This window comes from Sus scrofa, chromosome 2 (genome assembly GCF_000003025.6).
Source record: "Sus scrofa isolate TJ Tabasco breed Duroc chromosome 2, Sscrofa11.1, whole genome shotgun sequence".
In the NCBI taxonomy this organism is placed as follows: domain Eukaryota; kingdom Metazoa; phylum Chordata; class Mammalia; order Artiodactyla; family Suidae; genus Sus; species Sus scrofa.
In genome coordinates this window covers 117147921-117162657 of record NC_010444.4, presented here as the reverse complement: position 1 = coordinate 117162657, position 14737 = coordinate 117147921, and the positions used below count along the sequence as shown (strand labels likewise).

The following is a 14737-nucleotide window of genomic DNA, read 5'->3' as shown; positions in this document are numbered from 1 at the left end:
TGACTGAGAGCATAGAAAACTTGAAATAGGCCAGTTTTAGAAGGTGTGTGTGTGCGCGTGCACACGCGTGCACGCGTTTACCTAAAGGTTATAATCTTTTCTGTAACGGGTCATATAACAAACATTTTGGCCTTTGCCAGTCATATGGTCTCTGTTAAAAGTACTCAATTGTATCATTGTGGCCCCAAAGCAGCCAGGGACAATATGTAGATTAATGGGTGTGGCTGTGTTCCAATAAAGCTTTATTTTTAAACTTGGATTTGACCAGTTTGCCAACCCCTGATGTAGACTCATTTTGTATTTCTTCCTCTCCTTCTTCTTACTAATTTTATATAAGCCAGATTAGCCTTTCAGTAATAGAATGTTTTATTGAGATTTTATCTTAGTAATAACTAAGAGGGCTTCAAGGTGGATGAAGTGACTGTCTCTCAAAGGTAGCTGCGATGACTGCTGGGACTCAGAGAGACTGTTGGGACACTGAGGTACAATAAGGATTGAGAACATTTGTGTAAAGGAAGTTGCACTGTGCCAGTCAAAAGCCTGAGGTTGTTTTCTGTGTCTCAAGTCCATAGGGAAGCGCTTGTGTGGAAGAAAGAAGCCTGTGGAGTAACCAGTTATTAAGTTATCATTGCCCAGAATCAAACCCGCCCCTTTTCTGCTCTTCTCTGTGATTGTAGGGCCGGGACCCCACAAACCTCAGTTCTCTTTTATCAACCGGATCCCTGTGAGGATTTGCCAATAGAGGGCGAGAGAGGGAGACTCTGAGGCTGGAGCCAGAAGGGCAACCGCTCCCTATGCACTTCGATTCCTTTTTGTCTTACTGTTCCCTGGACAACCATCCAGCAATGGAACTTCACCCCAGCGGCATCAGCGGATTGCTCCACTAGCACAGGTGAGTCTCGTGTATATTCTTAACAACACGTGCAGAACCAGCACCATTACACCCCCTAGACACCCCAGCACCAGCCAACCAGCGCCCCATCCTAGAGGTCTGGGCCTTTCCCAAGGATGCAGCCTTCAAGTTCCTAAGGCAATGGTACAGCCGAGCAGTAACCTTCCTCAGAGGCGTGAGTCAGCTTTGCAGGACCTGTTCTCAAGCTTCTGCACCTTCAGGGCCTCAAACTCTTCCATTTATTCTCCAGTTTTAGGATGATAGCTGCTTCCCAGGACAGCTACTTCCTTAGTGTTTGTTCCTTGCCTTTTCATTTTTTCAATACCTGGTTGATGAATCTTGATGTGAAGTTCTCTGTTAAAATAACTGGTGCCATTTCTGTCTCTTGACTGATACCATTCACCTTACAACCCTATGAGGTTATATCCATTTTTCAGATAAGAAAATGGAAACCTAGAGTAGATGAATAACTGGACTGAAGCCACAAACTAGTATGAGACAAGAATAGGGCTTAAACCCAAGTCTTTTCTGGTCACAAAGCCATTGCTCTTTCATTTTATTTTATTTTGTCTTTTCTAGGACTACACCAGTGGTATATGGCAGTTCCCAGGCTAAGGGTCTAATCGGAGCTATAGCTGCCGGCCGACACCACAGCCACTGTAACTCGGGATCCAAGCTGCATCTGCGACCTACATACACTACACCTCATGGCAACGCCGGATCCTTGACCCACTGAGCAAGGTCAGGGATCTAACCCACAACCTCATGGTTCCTAGTCGGATTCATTAACCACTGAGCCATGATGGGAACTCCCAGCCATTGCTCTTTTAAACACAGCGTAGTTCTGCAATGTGAAGGCAGCTCTAGTCAAAAGCTCTCTGTCCTCTTCCAGCACTGATATTAAAATGGGTAGAAGCAAGGTAGGTCGTGTAAATGCAAAGGTGAGTGCACCTGGCGGCTTTAAGAAGATTTATGACATTGGGCCCACGTGAATTCTATTCCAAAGCACTGAAAGGACCAGCAGACATGATTTAAGATACTGTAGTAATCTCAAAAAAAAAAAAAAAAAAAAAAAAAGCAACTTGGGAGCTGCTTGACTCGTGGGCAAAGGTTAAAGACTCTTCCTTTTTCTAAAATGGATCTACAGATATTCAGTCTTCACATTAATCCTCAGCAAAAATCTAGGATTTCCTGTGTGTGCTTTTAACACAACCACCTGATTCCTGAGAACAAGCATGTGGAACCAACTAAGCTCATTTACATGCACAAAGTGCTTCGGGACATGCTCTCAGGTAAAACAGTGAAGTGAGGAATGGATGAGGATCAAGTTTTGTGTGTAAACATGCTTGTCTGGAAATAAGAAAATAAGGGCAAAATTCGAGGCAGTGTCGGCTGTAACTTTCAAAAGACAGAGCAGAGAGCAAACGCCAGTCTTCATCGTCACTGCCAGCCAGGCTCCTCCTTTGTCTCCCAGGGGAATGTATCCAGGCTGGAGTGGGACCAACAAGAAAGAGGTCATCAAGTTTGTCCTGAGGATCAGACATGGAAGGTAAGGCGGACCTGGCATTTATTACTAGAGAGATGAGAGAAATCTTCCAGACCTTGCTGTCAGAGGCTCCTTTCTAAGGGAGGAGCTCCAGGTTTCTCTTTGCATCCCTGTCTCCAAGTGGTTAAGATGGCAACCATTGTAGTCATTTGTTGGTTTTGCTGCCATCATCCATTCCTCCTCCCTCTGGCAGCAGTTCCTTGATCGTTCTTTGTGGGAACACTCTTTGCTTCGTTGGCTACATTCTCTGTGAACATCAAGAAGTCCCACTGCCAGCCCCGGCCTGAAGTGAGTATGGGTCCCAAGGCAGGTCCGTCAGATTCTCTCCCTTAAAATATGAATCCCTGATCAGAAACAAAAGACGAAAAACAGTTGTTGCTGGAACAATAGCAGCGCCTTGAAAGACTGTTCATTGGTTCCTGCTGTTTGGATACACACAAGCTGCCTCTGTTCTGCTCTCTCTGGGTCTGATTCTTCCATTTCCTCATCAGTTTTCTGAGCTACTCCATTTCCCTTAAATAGATCCATTTTCAGATAGGGCTTTTGTTCATTAGTTTGCTTGCTTGCAGCTGAGGAATCTTCACTGATTCCACAAGTTGTGCTGGTAAGGGAAAATTTAAAGCTTTTCTGTAAACGTTACAGGACTCTCGTTCTAGGCTGTCTCTAGTTACACATACCCACCACAGAGATATGGGGAAGCACATCGTAACTTTTGTACATCCAGGGACTGAGTTCATCTCGTTCACCATTAGATCTGAAGTGCCCAGCACAGTGGTAGATGATACATAAAATTAGTTGCATGAATAAATGGAAATAGAAGGAACTTTCCAATGGTTAGTTTAATAGTGGAATTACTATACCATGGAGTAGTGAGCTTTCTGTCACTTCAGAGATTTAAATAGAGCCTAGATCTCTTAAGATGATGGGGAAAAAAGGATTCTTTCATTGAGTAGGTGGTTTCCACAAAGCATTCTAATTCTGGATTTGTAATTCCATAATTACTTCTTATTTGCTCTTAGGAAATACATCTTAAAGCAAAAATAGAACACTGTGTGCATTAAGATAATATATAGAGTAGGAACTCCCACTGCGGTGCAGCAGAATTGGTGGCCTCTCTAGAGGGCTGGGACATAGGTTTGATCTCTGGCCCGGCACAGTGGAAAAGGATCCAGCGTTGCTGCAGCTTTGGCTTAGAACGAGACTACGGCTCAGATCTGACCCCTGGCCCAGGAACTCCATGTGCCTCGAGTAGCCAAAAAAGAAGAAAAAAAAAAGATAAAATATATAGAGCACACTATATGGTTAGGGAAAAAAAGGTATAAGATGGATTTTTGGTGTTAGGAGAGTGTTTCTTCACATGCACACACACATACACACACGCACACACACACGCACACACACATACACACAAAAGCTAGAAAAAGCTGCAGCAGGAGACATAAACCTTTCCTGGGCTTGTTTGCAGTGACCTACACTTGATCTATTTTTAGTCTCAAGGAAAGTGAAATAATAAGAAAATGGACAGTTTGGTTGCCATGGTTATTCCCATCCACCAGCTCATCTCACCCCCCATTTCCCATCATTTCTAATAACCTAGTTTCCCAGAATGATATTTTAGGAGCCTATAACCGAGGCTCTTTATTAGAAGGGCTGCCCTGTTGCCACCCTCTTCTGGCCACTTTTCCAGATTCCCTTTGTCTTGCCAGTTTTTGACATGGCAAGGGAATGGAAGATACCCAGCCTAAGACTACCAAGATTTTTCAGCACAGGTAAGTCTTGTGCTTGGTTGCAACCTCTTAGGTGTTAGGTGCATGAGTTCCTGAACCTTCTGTGTGTCACCAAGACAAACAGCAACTGAGATAGTGGGGTGCTATTTTCTTTAATGCTGACTTCACTTACTTTATAAGCAGCACACCTTGACAGGAGAGGCAGGTGGAATTTAGGAAAACAGTCTGGAGAATATGCTACCTTGTGAAACTGAGCTTGACAGCTCTCTTGGCTGCTTGGAATTTTTTTTGTAGCTAACAAAGACAGTATCTTAACTTTTGGCAGAAGCCCGTGAGACTGGAACAAATCCATTTAGGGCCCCTTAAGAGACAGTTTGTGGGGAATTATGTTCCCTTGGTAAATTCTGGTCTGTGTTACAGCAAGTTGTGAAGTTTGGCTTCCTATGGACTCATTCGATTTTTTTTTTTTTTTTTTTTTAAGGTATTAAAAAAAAAAAAAAGCCACACATCTAAACACTAGGTGGCAGCCTTACCTTTTGTGTCACCAGTCAAAGCCCTGATACAAACTCTTAATAATTAAGAAAATAAATTACACCATCAAATCTCAGCCTTCCTCTCCCATTTTTTAATTTAATATTGGCATCCAAATATAACAAACTTTCAAAGGCCATTCTTAAAGCAGACCCATAGCGTACATAGACTTGATTTTTTTTTTTTAAACATTTGCCCTATTGCCTACAGCTCCACAATTGCTCTAATTCTTTTTTCCTGGGTGATATTAGTGGATTAAACACTTGTTCCAGGAATGGAGGATTCTCTGGCAAACAAAAGACAAGGGCCTTGCTTTTGTGGAGCTTATATTCAAGTAGACAAGACAGTAACAAGAAATGAGCAAGTAGGAGTTCCAGTAGTGGCTCAGTGGTTAATGAATCAGACTAGGAACCATGAGGTTGCAGGTTTGATCCCAGGCCTTGCTCAGTGGGTTAAGGATCCGACGTTGCTGTGAGCTGTGGTGTAGCTTGAAGACGCGGCTCGGATCCCACGTTGCTGTGGCTCTGTCATAGGCCGGCAGCTACAGCTCTGATTCCACCCTTAGCCTGGGAACCTCCATATGCCACGGGTGCAGCCCTAGAAAAGGCAGAAAGACAAAAAAAAAAAAAAAAAAAAAAAAAGAAAAAAAAGAAAAAAAAAAAGAAATGAGCAAGTAAATGAAAATAACTTTAGATAATAGAGCATAATGTCATAGCAGTTGGGCATAAGGGGAAAGGGATGGTGGTCAGAAGAGGCTTCTGTGGGGGCTGTATGTGACTGGAAGCCGGAATGAAGGAAGCAGCCAGCCAAGTCAAGAGCTGGGGGGATGGTGGTCCAGGCAGAGGAGCACGTGCAGCAGCCCCGGGCAAGGACAAGCTGTGGTTGTTGAAGAATTAGAGGCTTTCTATTTAGGAACTGGACGGTGTGGCTGGAGCCTGGTGGAGTTGGGGGTGGGGAGGGAAGAATAGGCTAGAAGATAAACACGGGTCAGACCACATAAGGACAGCTGGCCAGGGATGGAAACAGAATTGATTCCAAGCTCAATCGAAAGCACTGGATAGAAGGGCAGAGGGAGCAGAGTTCACCGTTGCTATCGTCACAAAGGAGAATGTATCGCGCTTCTGACAGCACTCACGGTGGACTGATTATTAGCAGATTTCATAGACATGCTCCTACCCTAGGACCTCCCAACACAGAGCAGACCTCGAGGGCACAGCGCCCCCCAGTGAAGCATCATTCTGAGTGTGGATCCCTGCAAGGAGAAAGCAGAAGCTGAGGGGAGATCTATATTTGGAAACACTAAACACTGACAAGCATCCATTTGCCTCTGAAAAAGTATTTTGACCCCTACACCTCTTTTATGCCAGAAAGAAAAATGAAAGAGGTAGAATTTTCCCATCACGAGATGCACAGATCAAATTCAGGCTCTAGGACTGCTGAGTTCTGCTTGACTCTTTTTGCCTGGCATCTAACAACGGAAGCTTTATGATAAGAGATGCTGGCAACAAATTGATAGGAGACAGTCTATTTAGTGCACTGACTGAGGCATTTCAGTCGGAAAGCAAACATCTAAAATAAACAGCCTTGCTCAGCTGGCCCTAAGATTTTTTTTTGATATAGTCACACCCTGAGTTGTTTATGGGCTATGCTTCCCACTTAGCCTCATGGCTTGACCCTGAGCAGCATCTTGGGAGGCTGTGAGCAGAAGGCCAAGGAGGAGGCTTTGCTTCTTGACCAAACAAAACAAAGATGAAGGTGCTGGGCTGCATTTTCCTGCCAGCTGCATATGTGCACACAGACACGTATGCCACCCTTTAATGTCTTTTCCCCCCTTTTGAACTTGCTCTGTCTCAGTGTCATCAGCTGAGGAGCTGGCCCATTCAAGTAAGTAAATGAGGAGTGTGTATTGAGTGGAGGGTATGTCCAAGTGGAGAGAAAATGCCCATGGAGAGGAGACAGCCACTCCCCACCCCCAGCCAACTGTTGCCAGGCACGAATGTGGGGCCTGATGTTATTGATATCCTGATTATTCTAGAAAAAAAAATGGAAGTCCAGATTTTTATGTGAAGTCTCCTGTCTTTTAAAATGTTTGCAACTGATTCAACTTGAAAAAAAATCTTATATAACAAACTAAGGAGGAGTTCGCATTGTGGCTCAGTGGTAACGAACCTGACTAGGATCCATAAGGATGCAGATTGAATATCCCTGGCCTTGCTCAATGGGTCAGGGATCCAGCATTGTTGTGAGATGTGGTGTAGGTCGCAGACATGGCTCGGATCCCACATGGCTGTGGCTGTGGTGTAGGCCGGTGGCTAGCGCTCCAATTCAACCTGTAGCCTGGGAACCTCCATATGACGTGGGTGCAGCCCTGAAAAAACAAAAACAAAAACAAACCTGGGGAATATAACAAAAGAGAAGCAGACTTACAGAGAACGAATAGTGGTTACCAGCTGGGTGGCAATATAGTGGTGGTGGTGGGAGGTACAAAGTGCTGGGTGTAGGATGAGCTCAAGGATGTATTGCACAGCACAAGGAATATAGCCAATATTTTGTAGTAACTGTATGTGGAATGTAACCCTTAAAAATTGTATAAACACTTTTTAAATTCTTAAAAAATCTTGATGGCCAAATAAATCATGTCTATGGGCCTAATAGGTCCTGTGGGCCCCCCATTTGTAACCTCTGCTTCAGTCATTTATTTTCCAGTATTTATTATAATTTCAAATGTATTGGAGTTCCCTAGTGACCTGGTGGGTAAGGATCTGGTATCGTCACTGCTGTGACTATGATTGATATGTTCAGTCCCTGGCCCAAGAACTTCCACATGCCGCAGGCATGGCCCAGAAAAGGTAGACAAGTTGAATAATTTTACAACGAACACTTCTGTACATCTACTACCTAGATTCTACCTGCTTTATTACATATCTGTTCAGTTACTTACTGTAATCAGATTTTAACTGTATGGAAATTCGAAGGGACAGGAAAGAGGAAAAGAGAGGGTAAGTCCTGTAGAGGTGACTCTAGTTTCAAGCCCATTTCTTAAAATTCAGCCTCAGGGCGTTGGGAGGTGGGAGGGGAGGGGAAATGGCTAATCAATCGGCATAATGTTTCAGCTGTGCAAAATGGAAAAGTTCTAGAGATCAGCTGTACAACTTTGTACCTAGAGATAGCAACTGTATTGTACACTTAAAAATCTAAGAGGCTGGATACCATGTTAAGCATTCTTACCACAATAAAATTAATAATAATTAATAAATTTTTAAAAATTCGGCCTCTTTTATTTGCCCTGTTTTCTGTTTGACCATTCTGTATGCTAACAATGAAAGAAAGAGAAATTAGGGGAGCAATCCTGTTTACCATCACATCCAAAAGAATAAAATACCTAGAAGTAAACCTACCTAAAGAGACAAAAGACCTGTACTCTGAAAACTGTAAGACACTGCTGAAAGAAATCAAAGATGACACAAAAAAAGGAAAGACATACCATGCTCTTGGATTGGAAGAGTCAATATTATCAAAATGACTATACTACCCAAGACAATCTACAGAAATGAAAAGACAACCCACAGAATGGGAGAAAATCTTTGCAAATTAATCCACTGACAAGGGATTAATCTCCAAAATTTATAAACACCTCCCACAGCTCAATACCAAAAAAACAAAAAACCCCATCAAAAAATGGGCAGAAGATCTAAACAGACAATTCTCCAAAGAAGACATACGGATGGCCAAAAAACACATGAAAAGATGTTCAACGTCACTCATTATTAGCAAATCAAAACCACTATGAGGTACCACCTTACACCAGCCAGAATGGCCATCATCAAAAAGTCTACAAACAATAAGTGCTGGAGAGAGTGTGGAGAAAAGGGAACCCTATTATGCTGTTGGTGGGATTGTAAACTGGTACAACCACTGTGGAAAACAGTATGGAGATTCCTCAGAAAACTAAACAGAACTACCATTTGATCCAGCAATCCCACTCCTGGGCATCTATCCAGAGAAAACCATGACTTGAAAAGACACATGTACTCCGATGTTCATTGCAGCACTATTTGCAATAGCCAAGACATGGAAACAACCTCAATGTCCATCAACAGAGGACTGGATCAATGGAATATTACTCAGCCATTAAAAGGAATGAAATAATGGCATTTTAGCAACATGGATGGACCTAGAAATTATCATGCTAGGTGAAGTTAGACAATGAGACACCAACATCAAATGCTATCACTTACATGTGGAATCTGAAAAAAGGACAGAATGAACCTATTTGCAGAACAGATACTGACTCACAGACTTTCAAAAACTTACGGTTTCCAAATGAGACAGGTTAGGGGGTGGGGGGATGCACTGAGGGTTTGGGATGGATGTGCTGTAGCGTTTGGTTGTGAGGATTGTCGTACACCTTTAAATGTAATAAAATTCATTAAGTAAAAAGTAAATAAAAATTTTATACAACTTTTTTAGGGCCTACATCACAGCCACAGCACACCAGATCCTTAACCCACTGAGCAAGTCCACGGATCAAACCCACATCCTCATGGATACTAAGCCACAATGGGAACTCCCTTTATACAACTTTTAAAGCTTACTTTCCATTCACAGTTATTGCAAAATATTGGCTGTCTTCCTTGGGTTGTACCATCCATCCTCGAGCTTATCTTACACCCAAGAGCTTGTGCCTCCCACTTCCTCAGCCCTATGGTGCCCCTCACCTATCCATCACTGGTACCCATTGATTTGTTCTCTATATCTCCTTCTTTTTGTTACATTCTGGCCACAGTTTTTAAATGGACCTTAGGAGACAGAGACTTGAAAGCCCTGGTAAACCAGGCCAGCCCTGGGCAGATCCAACCTTCCTCTCAAAGTTACATCCCAAGAAGGGAGCCCCTGGGTGCTGGAGGGTTTTGTGGACTAGAGTGAGCCCATGTTCTTCTCCACTTCCCTGGCCACAGTCAGAAACCCAGCATCTCAGAAGTGAAGCCTGGCAAGTCCAGGCAGGGCTGCTGCCCTTAATTCAGTCGGAAAGGGCCAGCCTGAGACCCTGACATCCCTACCAGGAGGCGAGCGTGCAGTTAGCAGCGTCACCTGCTCTGAGTACGAGTGAGCCGGGCCTTTTGCGCATGGGATGCTCATTTAGTGTAGGAGGTTAGAATCAAAAGTCTTGGCTGTGAAAACTGATTATTCTAATTAAGTCCCACAAGACTTGGTGCAGAACACTTTTCAGAGGTTGAAAATAGCTTTTCTCAGGGTTCCCACATGTGCACTGGGACCCAGGGAAGATATTTCCGTCTTGACAGCAGCTCTCATGTTGGCTTGTCTGGACGGATTGATCCACAGCCTGCTCTTGTCCTTTGTGGTGACTGAGGAGCACCCAGGGACAGAGGGGGGAGAAAGCTTTTCTACCTACTCCTGTTCCCCACTGCTTTTCACCACGCTTAAAGAAAATTACATTCCCCGTGCAGTTGCAGCGTATCATTAAGGGATGGTAATCACCATGGTAACCAAGGCTAGTCTGCTACAAGCAAAAGGAAAAAGAAAGAAAAGCAGCAAGCCAGAGCTTGCAACACCCACATTACCGCAAACTGTCCAGGCTTCTAAGTAATATGGCTAGGGAATACATTTCTTAGATTGACAGCTAGACCGAATTTTAGAATCATTAAATTGTAAAAGTGAAAGAAGGGCTTCAGAATGACCAAGGTCTGCAACAAAATGCATTCAGAGTCAGCGGATCAGGTAAAGAATCACGCTGGTGACACTGTCGTCGTATCCCCATTGAGAGGGGTGTGGGGAAAGGGTCTGTAAAACTGAGGCTCTGCTCTGATAGAAGGGGCAACAGCTTCTGCAGCTGCAGCTAATTGTAGCAGGGGGAGAGGCCAGACCTGTTATCGCAGATTGGGCAATTTTCAAAGGAAGCTGAGAATGCAGATTTTTGTGAAGTATCCCAGTCTTGACGACTAAATAAAACTAATTCCAAGCAGATCAAATGAAACACATCTGTGTTCCAATGTATAACACTTGATTCAATATATGGGACGTCCCTTGTGGCGAAGTGGGTTAGGGACCTGGTGTCGTCACTGTAGCAGCCTGGCTCACTGCTATGGGGCAAGTTCAATCCCTGGCTGAGGAACTTCCGCACGGTCTGATTCAACATGTGTGACTCTTTTTCTTCAACCTGGAGGATAGTAAGGTCCAGAAAGTTGTTATTCATGTAGATTACACAGTAAGTGAGCAAGTCTGGCCTCTGCAGTCTGGACTCCAGGGACAGCGTTCTTTCCCTAATAAAATTTGGTGACAAGGCAGCCTAGCTCCATGGGGCTCATTTTCATGTTAATTGGTACACAAATTCTGCTGGGAGTCAGGCCTTCTTATCAGCTCAAAATTTTAAAACCATAAAAACAGTTCTCAGGAAGTATGAGATGTGTGAATCTATTATTCCTATTCAGTCCTTGTTATATCACTTCCTGAATAGTTTGTGTTTACTGTTATTGTAAATGGGATTTTAAAATTAAAATTTTATGAGAGTTTCCATTGTGGTGAAGCGGAAACAAATCTGACTGGAATCCATGAGGATGAGAGTTTGATCCTTGGCCTCGCTCAGTGGGTTAAGGATCTGGTGCTGCCGTGAGCTGGGGTAGGTTGGAGACTCGGCTTGGATCCTGCGTTGCTGTGGCTGTGGTGTAGGCTGGCAGCTGCAGCTCTGATTCAAACCCTAGCCTGGGAACTTCCATATGCCACAAGAATAGCCCTAAAAAAACAAAAAACAAACAAACAAAAAAACCACCTAAAATTTTACCAAGTAGATGTTTGTATATAGAAAGCTATTAATTTTCTCATTACATTTGCTATACCTATTTTACTGAATTTCTTACTTTTCTCTAATGACACATCAATCTATTGTCATGGATTTTCTAAAGAATCAAATCTGCAAATCATTGTTATTTTACTCTAATTCTTTTTCTTTGAGTTAATTAATACTTATATAGGTCAGTGTCAACTTAGTGGGCATCTATGTCTCATTCCCATATTTTACAGGAATTATTCTTATATCTCACCTTTAAGTGTTATGCTGGCTTATTTTCACTTTATTTTTATAATTTTTAAATTGTAGTTGATTTACAGTGTTGTGTTAGTATCTAGTGTACAGCAAGGTGATTCACTTACATATATGCGTATGTATGTCTATGTGTATATTCCTTTTTTTTTTTATTTGTCTTTTTTTGCCTTTTCTAGGGCTGCTCCCTTGGCATATGGAGGTTCCCAGGCTAGGGGTCCAATCGGAGTTGTTTCCGCCAGCCTACACCAGAACCACAGCAGCGCAGGATCCGAGTCATGTCTGCAACCTACACCACAGCTCAAGGCAATGCTGGATCCTTAACCTACGGAGTAAGGCCAGGGACCAAACCGGCAACCTCATGGTTCCTAGTCAGATTTGTTAACCACTGCACCATGATGGGAACTCCTATGTGTATGTTCTTTTTCATATTCTTTCCATTATAGTTTATTACAAAATGTTAAATATAGTGCCCTGTGCTATAAGTAGGACCTTGTTTATTTTATACACAGTACTTTGCATGTGCCCATCTCAAACTCCTAATTTATCTCCCTGCCATTTTCCCCTTTGGTAACCAATAGTTTGCCTTCTATGTTTATATTTTGTAAATAAGTTCATCTCTGTCATATTTTAGATTTCACATATAAGTGATATCATGTGATATTTGTCTTTGTCTAACTTACTTCACTTACTATGATAATCTCTTGCTCCATCCATGTTGCTACAAAAAGTGTTATTTCTTTCCTTTTTAATGGCTGAGTAATATTCCATGGTGTATATGTACCACATCTTCTTTATCCATCCTTCTGTTGATGGACACTTAGGTTGCTTCCCTGTCTTGACTACTGTAAAGAGTGCTGCAGTGAACACTGGGGTGCACTTATCTTTTTGAATTAGCATCTTCTCTGGATATATACCTAGGAGTGAGATTGCTAGATCACCTGGATCTTTAAGGAACTTCCATACTGATTTCCATTGTGGCTACAGCAATTTACATTGATGCTAGCTTTTCATATATATCTTAAACATATTAAGAAAGTATTCCTATTTTATTAAGGACAGTTTAGAAAATAATGAGATATTTTTTAGGCACCTATGATGATGACTAAATAGTTTTACTCCTTTGAAAAACATGGAAAGTTATATTACTGGGTTTCCTAGTGTAGAACGAACTTCCCCTCCTAGAATGAAGTCTCTTCTCTAAAGTTCTCTTGGATTCTTTTTTTTTTTTTTTTTTTTTTTTTTTTGTCTTTTTGCTATTTCTTTGGGCCGCTCCCTTGGCATATGGAGGTTCCCAGGCTAGGGGTCTAATCAGAGCTGCAGCCACTGGCCTACGCCAGAGCCACAGCAACGCGGAATCCAAGCCACGTCTGCAACCTACACCACAGCTCACGGCAATGCCGGATCATTAACCCACTGAGCAAGGGCAGGGATCAAACCCGCAACCTTATGGTTCCTAGTCGGATTCATTAACCACTGCGCCACGACGGGAACTCCTCTCTTGGATTCTTGTTACAAACATTTCGTCTGGTGTGCTTATATTCATATATGGTTTATACCTCTATTGTTGTGATAGCTTTGATAGGTTTTATCATAAATAGTATCCTATATTTATAAAATAATTTAGAGGCTTTGCTTCTCTACACTCTTGAATGGTTTAAATAGCATGGGGATTGCCTCGTCTTTAAAGATTTGATTGCGTTAAATGCTTAAAATGATAAATTCCCATGGCTCTGTCCAAGTGTGGCCCCTAGTCTTCTCCAAGGACCAGTTCTCTCTCCTGAAGGAGAGTCCCTGTCCTTCTGGTCCCCCACCCCACCATATGGTCTTCCACACCATAGAACGTTCCCTGCCTCCTTGTACAAGAACAGCTTTTATCTCTTCTCCTTTAATGAAGTTCTTAATTGTGGTGACTAAAAACATGTGTCCTTCAAAGTGCCTCCCAAGTAGCCTATGCATCTTTGAAAGAACTAGAACCTTTCTGTACAACCTGGTGGCAGAGGTGTAAGTGCAGATTCATTTCAGTGAGTCTACCCCTTCCCTCCTGCTTAGGAGGAGCTCCAGACCCAGGGTTTTTCCTGCATTTTATTACCAGTCTTCAGGAGTTCCTGTTGTGGCTCAGCAGAAATGAATCTGACTAGTATCCCTGAGGATGCGGGTTTGATCCCTGGCCTTGCTCAGTGGGTTGGGAGTCCGGTGTTGCTGTGAGCTGTGGTGCAGGTCGCATACGTGGCTGGGATCCTGCATTGGTGTGGCTGTGGCATAGGCTGGCAACTCCAGCTCTGAATCAACCCCTAGCCTGAGAACTTCTATATTCCGCAGGTGTAGCCCTAAATAGAAAAAAAAAAAAAAAATTACTGCTCTTCAGCTTTTGTGAAAGCTTATGTACTAAGTATGGCTCTACCAGGCCAGCATATGGATGGCTCTTCTTTTACTTTGTCCAATTCTTATTCTCTTTCCTTCCGTTTCGCTCTCTTTTCTAGCCCTTTCGTCCTGCTAAAGGCAGAAGTGTGCAGATTAGATTCTGAGACCAGGAGACATTCTGGTCTGTTTTATTTACCTTATGTTCTGGATTCCAGCTTTTCACCATTTTTATTGTAATAAAACCAAGACATAGTGTTTCATTGTCACCTCAAATGAATCACATTGGAAAGAAAACACAAATAATTTTTTTTTTCACTGTCCTTCACATAGAAAAAGCCGCTATTGCAATTGATTACATTTGAGCGGAAGAGATCTTTTGCACAAAGTATCCATTTCCTCATCAGGATGCTCTCAAGATAACAGGCAAACCCAGGAGGTTCCTTGACCCCATGGATATTTGTGATGTGAGGTCCAGAAGAAGAAATCTCCAGGGCTTGACCGCATGCATGTCAACAGTGGGCACCTGGAAAATCCAGTGCCCCCAAGGTGAGAACCAGAGTTGCCCTTCCCTTGAGGTCTTATCAGAAGGAAGAACGTACATGGTTTTACTGGGCTTGATC

The 14737-nt window shown here is 42.9% G+C and overlaps 1 long non-coding RNA gene across 3 annotated transcripts in view; it reads left to right on the top strand.

Annotated features, from left to right (window-relative positions):
- Positions 1-14737, top strand: part of LOC106509522 — a 192898-nt gene that overhangs the window by 73836 nt on the left and 104325 nt on the right. For all 3 annotated transcript variants that reach the window (XR_002342073.1, XR_002342072.1, XR_001307132.2), the window contains exon 3: positions 678-892. This is a non-coding gene — a long non-coding RNA (uncharacterized LOC106509522). The remainder of the gene's footprint in view (positions 1-677; positions 893-14737) is intronic.